This window comes from Octopus sinensis, linkage group LG3 (assembly GCF_006345805.1).
Source record: "Octopus sinensis linkage group LG3, ASM634580v1, whole genome shotgun sequence".
Taxonomy (NCBI): domain Eukaryota; kingdom Metazoa; phylum Mollusca; class Cephalopoda; order Octopoda; family Octopodidae; genus Octopus; species Octopus sinensis.
This window is the reverse complement of record NC_042999.1, coordinates 5754830-5767329: the sequence shown is the minus strand read 5'-3', so window position 1 is coordinate 5767329 and position 12500 is coordinate 5754830.

Sequence of the window (12500 nt, the reverse complement as noted above, 5' to 3'; positions counted from 1 at the left end):
GTTTTTCAAAGTAAAACAACAAATAACTATGCATGGTTGGAACAAGAACAAGCATTATTAACCAAGTGACCTTATCTTATCGTCCATCACTTGTTACGTGCACTCATAAATTAGTTTGTTAGTTGAGCTCTGATTGGCTGTATGCAAATGAGTTCATAAGTAGGGTCCGGAACTCTCGTGGGGGGAAAAGATTTCGCTGGAGGGCTGTGAGACTTGAAAAGAGGGCGGAGAAATTACGATGTTTGATAAAGTGAAAGTGTTTTCCAACTTTTTAAACATATCCGACATCATGAAGAAGAAAGAAGAATTATTTAATTTAACTTACGATGAAAGTAAACAAAGATGGCTTTAGAAGCGTTGAGATGTATTGAAAGATACAGAAATAATTTATTCTGAAACGCATAATAATAATGCTAATACAATAGCATGGGCAGGATAAACTATCTATGTAGTGCAATATATGGATAGTTTCATGCGTTTGAGAATAAATTATTAAATTGTTTTCTTCTCCTTAATAAAAGAAGAGGCGCCAAAATTAAGCAGCCATATTGGACTGACAGCTATTTGTCAACTTAGCAGTTCGTTGGTTACAGTCTACCTACCAACTTAGGTGTGTGTGTGTATATGTATGTATGTATGTGTGTGTATGTATGTATGTATGTATGTATGTATGTATGTATGTATGTATGTATGTATGTATGTATGTATGTATATGTGTGCATGTATGTGTGTATCATCATCATCGTTAATGTATGTGTTTAGGTGTATGTATGTATGTATGTGCATATACATATGTATGTATGTGTGACTGCATGTATATGTATGTATGTCATTGTTCAGTTTTATTTCAAGATTTCTTGCCAATAGAGAAAGAGCTGGTTTCTAACCTATATCCAAGGCTCCTTCATTGGAATTTCAACATCAAACACAGGGTAGTGTAATGTATATATCTATGCTTGCATGTATATATGTAGGATTTGTCATCAGGGTTTACTCTGCTCAATCCACTGTGTTCAGTTAGAAACAGGGCCACCTCGAAAAGGATTTGATCTTTGAAATCACGCACAGTGATCCTTGGTCTGGAGAGTCCAGGATCTCTTCCTTTGACTTCGAAAACATGCACAAGACACTGTTGCTGGCTCACAAAGTTCAGATAGACCTGACATGTGAGCCATCAAATGTTTGCATTTAATTGCTTCACACAGCGACGTCCTCTTTACTGAGCATTCTACTCCTGACTGCCAAATTCCACGTGGAACTGAAGAGTAAGCAACTTTTTGACTAAACTAGAATCATCATCATCATCGTCGTTTAACGTCCGCTTTCCATGCTGGCATGGGTTGGACGATTTGACTGAGGTCTGGCGAACCAGATGGCTGCACCAGACTCCAATCTGATCTGGCAGAGTTTCTACAGCTGGATGTCCTTCCTAACGCCAACCACTCCGAGAGTGTAGTGGGTGCTTTTACATGCCACCGGCACGAGGGCCAGAGCAGGCAGAAACGTGAGCACGCCGGGCGAAATGCTTAGCGGTATTTCGTCTGCGTTACGTTGTGAGTTCAAATTCCGCCGAGGTCGACTTTGCCTTTCATCCTTTCGGGGTCGATAAATTAAGTACCAGTTACGCACTAGGGTCGATGTAATCGACTTAATACCTATGTCTGTCCTTGTTTGTCCCCTCTGTGTTTAGCCCCTTGTGGGTAATAAAGAAATAGGTACTGGCAACGGCCACGCTCAAATGGTGCTTTTTATGTGCCACCTGCACAGGAGCCTGTCCAGCAGCACTGGCAACGACCTCGCTCGAATGTTTTTTCACGTGCCGTGTACGATATCCGAAGACAAATACGTACTTTTAAAGTGAACACGGATTTATACTTCGGTTGTGTGTACAATCACAAATGGCCGACTGAATATACAACGAGTCTCAAGGTTGCACCTGGGTATAAACACAACACCTATTGTATTGCCCTCAATAGGTTCCAGATTCAAGTGGGTTCTTGGTAAGATGAATGATAAACACATCTGTTGTTATTTGTTTATACACACACACACATATATATATATATATATATATATCCAGAGAGAAAGTGGGGGAAGAGATGTACACCATCTATATAAAAAATCTGTGTTTCCCCGTCGTGTGTGAATGTCGAGAGTCCTTTAGCAAAATAACGGATAAGGTGCGGGGAGTAATGAAGATATTCTCTAAATGTAGAAATAGCGATGAAATTATTGTCTGCTACAAAAGGCTAACAAAAACTCAAAATAGTATAGAAACAGAAATATTTGTGTATTCAGTTAAAAGTATTTATTATATGTAGTCAATTTAAGGTTAGCAATTAGAGAGGTCGTAACGTAAAACTAAGTCAAAGAACAACATTTTTGTGTAATTAAAGCCATATGATCTCAACCCACTCGCAAGTATATATGCACACCCACGCATCGTTTAAAAAGCATGTTTCCTGTTTTTCCCAAGTGAATAGGTCCATGAAATCTCAATTATCGCAAATAATATTGGCAGTTTCGAATGAATTCAATGTTACGACGATGGGGATGAGTGAAAGTCTACCAAAATGCTTTTGAACATAGATCTGATGTGTTCAATATTGCTGATGTATAAAATTGGTAAACTTGTCCGATGTGTACGTTTTGGAGACAAAGACCTTGACTTCCGATAGACTTAGAAAATAGGGTCAAACTAAAGCGTTTGACCCGGTCATAAAAACAAAAAAACAAATAGTGAAATAGGTGTAAAACAACTTGCTCTAAACGAAGATGACAAAAAAAAATGCACGCTCGCGAAAGGGGGGTGGGGGAGAGGACTCCTACTCTATAATAATAATAATAATAATAATAATAATTAATTCGTTTATTGGCCCCAAGGGCTAACAAAAATCAATTAAAACATAAAGGGACAAAACACAGGACGAAAATTACAAAGGGTTTTATCCGTTTGAAAAAAGTCTGTACAAAAGCAGGATAACAACAGATACTATGGCCTTTTCTTTGATAATATCTTTCTTGCTTATTTAAATTCAGTTCAATGCACACTTGCCTTGAACCAACCATTTCTCTTTGTGTGTGTGTGTGTTCTTGATAATCGTTTAGAACAAGTAGTTTTACACCAATTACACTATTTTAAAATTTTTTTTTCCGGCCCGGGTCAAACACTGTAGTCTTAAAGGCCATGGACTGAAAATGTGAATTTTCCGAGGCCTCTCCCCCACCCCCTTTCGCGAGCGCGCATTTTTTTTTCATATTCGTTTAGAGGAAGTTGTTTTACACCTATTACACTATTTTCTTTTTTGTTTTGTGCCCGGGTCAAACGCTTTAGTTTGACCGAGAATAGAAGGGTCTTAACAGCCGACAGTACGTGTTGTAATTTTACGAGAATTGTTTACAAAGGATGATTAATTAAACTGACAATTAACCATTTTGTAGTATAAATATTGTATACACATCACTTCCGATTTATAGTGGTGGTCATGGTCAGCATAGACATAGGGATCCGACTCAACAGATAAATAACAGTGGGCAGGTGTGTGTGCGTGCGCGCATACATAGATACCTTGTGTATAATTAGATAGAAAAAGGGTTCCTGAAAATAAAAAGCAAATTTCTCATATTTCTTATTTTCTATTGAATTCCTCACAAAAAACAGTTCCTCATTAAGTTCCTGAAGATCCAAGGCTAAGAAAACTTTTCTGAATTTATCGAAGAACTCTTAACCATTCCTAAATAGTAATTCTAAAACAAATGACGTAAAAAACATCTTGCGAATCTCTTCTTGCCAAGAATATTTGATCTCCCAATTTCTTGGAATTATTTGTAAACAAGTACTTAAGCCGATCTATTTACAATGACTGCTTTCTATATTTTGCCTTTTTATTTGTAATATTAATTATTGAAGTCAGAATAAAGTAATGGTTTGTGTGACTCCATCTCGTCTTTTCTTCAATCTGTCTAGTCATTATGAAATATCTTTATATATAAAAGAGAGGTTGTGTGAGTGTCTGTCTCCTACGATTTAGATTCCTAACTACTCCCACATTTTGCGGTGCAGTTTAACCAAAACCGGGTATCTTATAGTCGTGATTCATATCGAGCCCTTCTGGGTATTAGCGCGCGTCTACGATGAGTCTACGATTAAAAAAAAAATTACCATCATTTTTTCCATTTTAATGCATTTTTCGCTATTATATAAGGGAAGTAACTCTCTAAAAATGTCTACGATGAGTCAACGATTTAAAAAAAAATTTACCATCATTTTTTTTTCCATATTTAATGCATTTTTTTGCTATCTTTTGGCTATAACTCTCTAAAAAATGCTTATATAGTTCTTTCCCTTACAAACCCGAGCAACGCCGGGCGATACTGCTAGTAGTTTATAAAGCAGTATTCGAATTGGCATTGGTACCGAAGTAACGGGCAGACACCAGACTCTAAAAATATATTCTTGTAAATATATCTCCAAATTCCGACTTCTCGCGATTATTGCTTCGTTTCAGTTGAAAAATGTTTACGGTGGCTGATCAAATGGGACACGAACGTTTAACAAGCAAACAGTTTAGGAAAGTTCTGGCAGTGAAATTGCCAGAAGTATATCAAATATGCGGAAGATCACAACACAGGACCTGTCAACCAGTCTAATATTTTATTAATTTGTACATTAAGGCGCAGGGGTGGCTGTTGTGGTAAGTAGCTTGCTTACCAACCACATGGTAAGTAGCTTGCTTACCAACCACATGGTTCCGGGGTTCAGTCCCACTGCATGGCACCTTGGGCAAGTGTGTTCTACTATAGCCTCGGGCTGACCAAAGTCATGTGAATGGATTTGGTAGACGGAAAATGAAAGAAGCCTGTCGTATATGTGTGTGTATGTGTGTATATATATATATATATATATATATATATATATATATATACGTATGTATGTATGTGTGTGTGTGTCTGTGTTTGTCGCTTGACAACCGATGCTGGTGTGTGTATGTTTCCGATACAATATGTACTAGACTTACAAAGACTAAGTCCTGGGGGCGATTTGCTCGACTAAAAGCGGTGCTCCAGCATGGCCGCAGTCAGATGACTGAAACAAGTAAAAGAGTAAAAGAATTGTTACAAAAACAAATTTTTCCTCTCAAGAATCTCTTTGAAACTTACCAGGAATGACGGTGCCAAAACTCAAATGTTTGATATTACTGGTTTCAAATTTTGGCACAAGGCCAGTAAATTCGGGGGAGGGTGTAAGTTGATTACATCAACCCCAGTACTCTACTGGTACTTATTTCATCGACCCTGAAAGGATGAAAGAAAGGCGAAGTGGACTTTATTGGTACTTATTTTATCGACCCCAAAAGGATGAAAGGCAAAGTGGACGTCGGCGGAATTTGAACTCAGAACGTTAAGACGGACGAAATGCTGCTAAGCGTTTAGTCCGGCATGCTAACGATTCTGTAAGCTCTAACTGCCTTCAGTGTTAGATATTGTTAAAGACAAATAAACGAGTGTTTTTGAATTAAAATAGACACTTGATGGGGGCAGGCATTTCCATGAGAAGAGATTTAACTGTGGTATGCCTGAAATGCCGTTCTTGCCTGAAGCAGTCACAAAAATAGATAAAAGGATAAACAAGCAACGTATTCAACTGTAATCTAGAAATAAATGTCATTATTTAATACGATAAGGAGGGAACAGATATAAATGGTTGGGGCAGAAATGTTGTTATGGTAAGATAATAATAAACACTAAACTGCTTAACTCAGTAAGTTGGTCTCCAAAAAAAACTGGAGTGAGTTTGTGTCAGTATCGAATTTCATTTTATGTAATGTCTAAAAGAAACGGTTTGACCGGCAGTTTTTAAAAATAATTTCCACGTAACTAAACACTTTTAAACTTCGTATACTGGTAGAATGTGTTTATAAAACATCTTTTTCTCTTGGCTTTATTGAAAAAATTCTATGGTTTGTAAGATATTTGTTGTTGTTTTTTCTTCAATTTCTGCAATTTCAACCAATCAATGACGTCTATTGAGGTAAAAAAAATAAATTCTGTGCCGTATGAATATATGTCCCTCGTTTAAGAAACAGATTGGGTTTATTTACATTTGTGAAGAAAAAAAAAAGATACCCTTCCCCCACCCCTAACCCTAACCCTAAAACAGATTGAAATGCAATAGATCGATACTAGCGTCATAATTATGGGTGACAATTTCATATGACACCGCTAGGAAAACTGCCATTCAAACCGAAAAGATCCGTATCTTTTTTTCTTCACAAATGTAAATAAACCCAATCTGTTTCTTAAACGAGGGACATATTCACACGGCACAGAATGTTTTCACCTCAATAGACGTCATTGATTTGTTGAAATTGCAGAAATTGAAGAAAAAAAACGAAAAAATATCTTACAAACTATAGAATTTTCTCAATAAAGCCAAGAGAAAAAGATGTTTTATAAACACATTCTACCAGTATACGAAGTTTAAAAGTGTTTAGTTACATGGAAATTATTAAAAAAAAACTGCCGTTCAAAACGAAAAGATCCCAGTATCGAATTTCATTTTATGTAATCTCTAAAAGAAATAACTTTATTTTATTTAATTCCGTTTTAGTTCTCGATAGATTAATAGATATTTCTTGTTTGGTTACAGGACATTTAGTTCTTTCAGTGAAACATCAGATCGATTGACGATAATAATAAAACATCTGCATTTATTGTAAACTTGTGACGTTGAGTTTACCTGAAACCTTCCCAGATTATTATTTTTTTTATCAATATAGACCAGTGTCCTTGGTACACACGATGCAAAATCAATGTCTTACATTTTAAGATCGATGACGTGCACTTTGATTTTTTTTTCTTGTTTTTTGTCCAATAGAGGCACATCTATAAATATATGGCATTCACCAGCCATGTGCTGTGGGCAATGGACAGGACATTGGTAAGAATGAAACCTAACACTTCGTCAAAAAGATAAACATGAACAGAGATAGAATATAATTAGTGTTTGTTTAGTATAATGCATTAAATCCATAGATTGATCCTTGTTACAAAGATTTAACGGAAACAAAACGAAGTTCAAGCATAAATCATTATTGGCTAACAAATCAATAACCCAGAATAATATTAATTACTGACACTGGAAAAGCGACCACTGTTCATGCCTGGAATATTTTATTGTAATTTTAGCCCCAAAGACCACCCAACTAACTGGCAAAGCCTCATTCACCAACACTTTCTACTCTCTCTCTACCCATTACTACAATAATTTTATTCCTAGGGCGGCGAGCAGAAAAGTTAGCACGCCGGGCGAAATGTTTAGCGGTATTTCGTCTGCCGTTACGTTCTGAGTTCAAATTCCACCGAGGTCGACTTTGCCTTTCATCCTTTCGGGGTCAATTAAATAAGTACAAGTTACGCACTGGGGTCGATGTAATCGACTTAATCCGTTTGTCTGTCCTTGGTTCTCCCCTCTGTGTTTAGCCCGTTGTGGGTAGTAAAGAAATAGGTATTTCGTCTGCCGCTACATTCTGAGTTCAAATTCCGCCGACGTCGACTTTGACTTTCATCCTTTCGGGGTCGATATAATCGACTTAATCTGTTTGTCCCTTCTGTGTTTGGCCCCTTGTGGGTAGTAAAGAAATAGGTATTTCGTCTGCCGCTACGTTCTGAGTTCAAATTCCGCCGATGTCGACTTTGCCTTTCATCCTTTCGGGGTCGATTAAATAAGTACCAGTTACGCACTGGGGTCGATGTGATCGACTTAATCTCCTTGTTTGTCCCCTCTATGTTTATCCCCCTGTGGGCAATAAAGAGATTAATATTTTTTATTTCTTATTCGATACATCTCCTCCACAATCACTAAGATCGCCTTTTAAACATAACAACGAACCTCTTTAAAAGTCTGTGAAGGTTTATGAGGTTTATAGTTATTCCCCGTCACTTCATCTCCTTAAATGATAATTTTAAGAAACACCCATCCACCTCTTTTTAAAATCTCTATCTTCGACATTAAAAATTGTGCCACGTTTTCTACATCTTTAGATGCAGAAACCATAACTAAATGAAATATAAACTTATCATGCTCACACAACGCAATGACCTTGCATGGGCTTTGTTTAAACCCTTCCATTCGAGATTTCCAATAAAGAAACTATATTAAATGAAGTCAACGGCTTCAGCTCGAAGTTTTCTTTAACTACAGTGGAATAGAGACAATAAGTGGATGGTAACAACAGTGTCGTGCCGGATCAGAGGCCTTTAAATCACTTCTCTGGGATCAATAAATTTCCCAGCTTGTATTAGCCGTAAATTATCCAACAGTTGTCGCCATCCCCTTGGGATTTCTGGCCTTGTATGGAAATGAAAACCATTATAGAAAAATATATACATACATTCTTCATATAAAAGATTATTGTCTGTGTATGTATAAGTCTATCTATCAATCTGTGTATGGATCTATCTATTTATCTGTCTTCCATCCGTCCGTCCGTCCACTTGACTGTATGTCTGTCAGTCTATCTCTCTCTCTCTCTCTTTCTTTCCCCTCTCTGTCTGTCTGTCTCTCTCTCTCTTTCTATGTGTGTGTGTGTGACGTATGTATCATACTTAATGTAAGTTTATCGTGAAATAGCAAATTTTCTGCAGTATTCGTCTGGTGATACTATCTCTATTTCTTTACTACCCACAAGGGGACAAACAAGGACAGACAAACGGATTAAGTCGATTACATCGACCCCAGTGCGTAACTGGTACTTATTTAATCGACCCCCGAAAGGATGAAAGGCAAAGTCGACGTCGGCGGAATTTGAACTCAGAACATAAAGACAGACGAAATATCTATTTCTTTACTACCCACGAGGAGCTAAACACAGAGGGGACAAACAAAGCCAGACAAACGGATTAAGTCGATTACATCGACCCCAGTGCGTAACTGGTACTTAATTTATCGACCCCCGAAAGGATGAAAGGCAAAGTCGACCTCGGCGGAATTTGAACTCAGAACGTAAAGACAGACGAAATACCTATTCCTTTACTACCCACAAGGGGCTATACACAGAGAGGACAAACAAGGACAGACAAACGGATTAAGTCGATTATATCGACCCTGAAAGGATGAAAGGCAAAGTCGACGTCGGCGGAATTTGAACTCTGAACGTAGCGGCAGAAGAAATACCTATTTCTTTACTACCCACAAGGGGCTAAACACAGAGAGGACAAACAAAGACAGACAAACGGATTAAGTCGATTACATTGACCCCAGTGTGTAACTGGTACTTAATTTATCGACCCCCGAAAGGATGAAAGGCAAAGTCGACTTCGGCGGAATTTGAACTCAGAACGTAACGGCAGACGAAATACGGCTACGCATATTGCCCGGCGTGCTAATGATTCCGCCAGCTCTCCGCCTTACCAGTGATACTGTCTCTAATGACCGTTCTCTGAAGAAAAACACCAACATATATCACAAGCAGATAAAAATATTCTAGCGGCAGCTGCGGCGGTGATAATGCTTGGTGTGTATTCCGACCTCGTTGGGCTTCGCCAGCAGCATATATACACTGGCAACTACATTCTAAGAGAAAATCCGGCGCTACATGTATGGGGAAACAGTAATAGAAAAATCACCAGGGTTGCAAGCAGCAGCCCAAGTGGAGGCGCAATGGCCCAGTGGTTAGGGCAGCGGACTCGCGGTCGGAGGATCGCGGTTTCGATTCCCAGACCGGGCGTTGTGTGTGTTTATTGAGCGAAAACACCTAAAGCTCCATGAGGCTCCGGCAGGGGACGGTGGCGACCCCTGTTGTACTCTTTCGCTCCAACTTTCTCTCACTCTTTCTTCCTGTTTCTTGTCCCCGACTTCCTACGCAACCGCTGAGCCTGGATGCGCATTCAGCCATCCGTCGATGCTCTCGGTGTTGGGGGTTGATCTGCTTTCTCTTCTGCGGGTCTTACAAATAGCAAAGGACCACGTTTTGGACTTCTCCCACTCTGGGACGAAGACCGCTTCGCTCAACAGCAACAGCCGCAGCCCAGAGAAATAAAAATCCATTCCCTGCAAGAGAAGCAATATTGGATTAAAATAGCCTGTTTTAGCAGCAATGGATTTTTTCTTAGTATGTGGTCGGCATGAGTACATCCTACTGACAAGGAGCAAAGAGGCAGAAACATGACTAATGTTCTCAACGCCGCTGCTAGAAGATTTTCGTTGGCTACTAGTATATTTTGGTGTTTTTAAACATAGCACGCTTATAAGGGATATCATCTCTGGGTGAATATCGCAATTAATTTACTTTTTTTGTGATGTAGGAAGATAGGTAGGTAGGTAGGTAGGTAGGTAGGTAGGTAGAAAGATAGGTTGATGAGAGATTGACCAGAGAGGAAAGTGTTTGTCTCCAATCCTTTCAGACGTGTCCACCAGATACATTCTTTCGCCATAGCCACAATGATAGATAGATAGATAGATAGGTAGGTAGGTAGATGGATAGATAGATAGATAGTTAGATAGATAGATAGATAGATAGGTAGGTAGGTAGGTAGGTAGGTAGGTAAGTAGGTAGGTAGCTAGATAGATAGATAGACAGATAGAAAGGTAGGTAGGTAGGTAGGTAGATAGATAGATAGATAGACAGACAGACAGATAAAAAGGTAGGTAGATAGATAGATAGATAGATAGATAGATAGATAGATAGACAGATACAAAGGTAGGTAGATAGCTAGCTAAATAGAAAGAATAGGTAGGTAGATAGATAGATAGAAAGATAGGTAGGTAAGTAGGTAGGTAGACAGATAGGTAGGAAGATAGATATGTTTCTTTATTAGCCACACAGGGCTGCACACAGATAGAACAAATTACAAGGTAGAGCTTTTCTTTTGAAGGTTTAAAAAAAAAAAAAAAAAGGAAGGGGGAGTTTCGATCAAAAGGGATCGTAAAAGGAGAGAAAGAGGACAAAAAAAAGGGGGGTTAAAAAAAAAAAAAAAAAAGGGGGAGAGGAAAAAAAAATTGATCAATAGGGATCGTTATCACAGAAATGTCAATATGAAGTGTAAAGGGGAGGACAGGTGAGGTTTACCCGTGGAAAGAAAAGCCTACGGAAAAGACCACGGTAACCTCGGTCAATGAAGTCACATTTTATATTTCTTTTTTTTTTTTTTTTTTTTTTTTGCAAATAAGCAACTCTCTGTTTTCGATTTCTGGGTTCATAGGACTATGCTCAAGGTGGCTTCGTCATTCATACGTGCCATTCTTGCTACATTCACCCATCTTTTTTTAAAACATTCGCTAGACAAAACTTGCCTCTCTACTCTCACTTTCCTTTTCAAGTGGTACTTGAAGAAGTTGATGAGAGATTGACCAGAGAGGAAAGTGTTTGTCTCCAATCCTTTCAGACGCGTCCACCAGATACATTCTTTCGCCATAGCCACAAGGATGATGAAAATAGCTCTTCCTTCCCGTTTGAAGGAAGGAGGCGTGACAATATTGACGATAGACTCAGCTGATAAACCGACTCGTCCCACACGTGACAGCAGTTGTTCGACATAAGCCCACAGGTCGGAAATTGTTGGACACTGAACGAGTGCGTGCAGAACGGTTTCGTCGCTCTGACCGCATCTCGGGCAGGTCGGCCCCGTGTTTCTCGAGCCGTGTCTGTAGAGCTTATCCCGAACGGGTAGCGCTTCTCGGTAGCACTGCCAGGCCAGGGATCTCTGGAAGTTGTCCATGGGCCCTGGCCCGAAAGTCGTCCCGAACAGGCGGGTCAGGTACTCCTCGTCGACGTCCAGGTTCGCCCCGAGCTCGTCGTCGTACCTCCCCTCCACTAAACCCCTATAGAATGCTTTGGTTGTGTTGAAGTCACTTAAGGTCGACCCAGGACGGCAGAGTTGCTTGAGAGCAACGCGACACTCGCGGTGCCATTCGCCCTTCCTCGGCCTCTTTTTGATCCACGACTGCAGTTCGGTCATGGAGACGAGCTGCGGGAAAGCGTGCCTCACAAACGGCGACCACACCTGTTCACCGTCGTCTACATAGAGCCAGAGATGTCGCAGTCTCAGCGCGTGTCTGCGCATCATCAACCACGGCATGCCCAGCCCTCCTTTTAACGGGTGTTGACAGCAAATGGATCGCCTGACCATCGGGACGCATCCTTTCCACAAGAAGCGAAAGAGGATGCGTTGTAGTTTGGTGATGGTAGGGTCGGGACAGGGTACGACGGTCAGGCGGTAGTAGATGACGGACGCGATGTACGTGTTCGCCACCTCCGCTCGACCTTTTAGGGACAGTTTCCTCTCGGCCCATTGCCGGGCGAGAGTGACCACCCTACTCGTTATCTCGTTCCAGTTCTTCTCCACTTGGAGGTCCGGACCGAACCAGACCCCGAGCAACTCAACCGGGCCGTCGGTCCAGCGTCCCACGACGGAGGCGCTGGTGGACGGCATGGGCTTGCTTCTCCAGGTGCCTAGTCGCAAGCCCACTGACTTTTCCCGGTTGATTTTCGCTCCTGTCA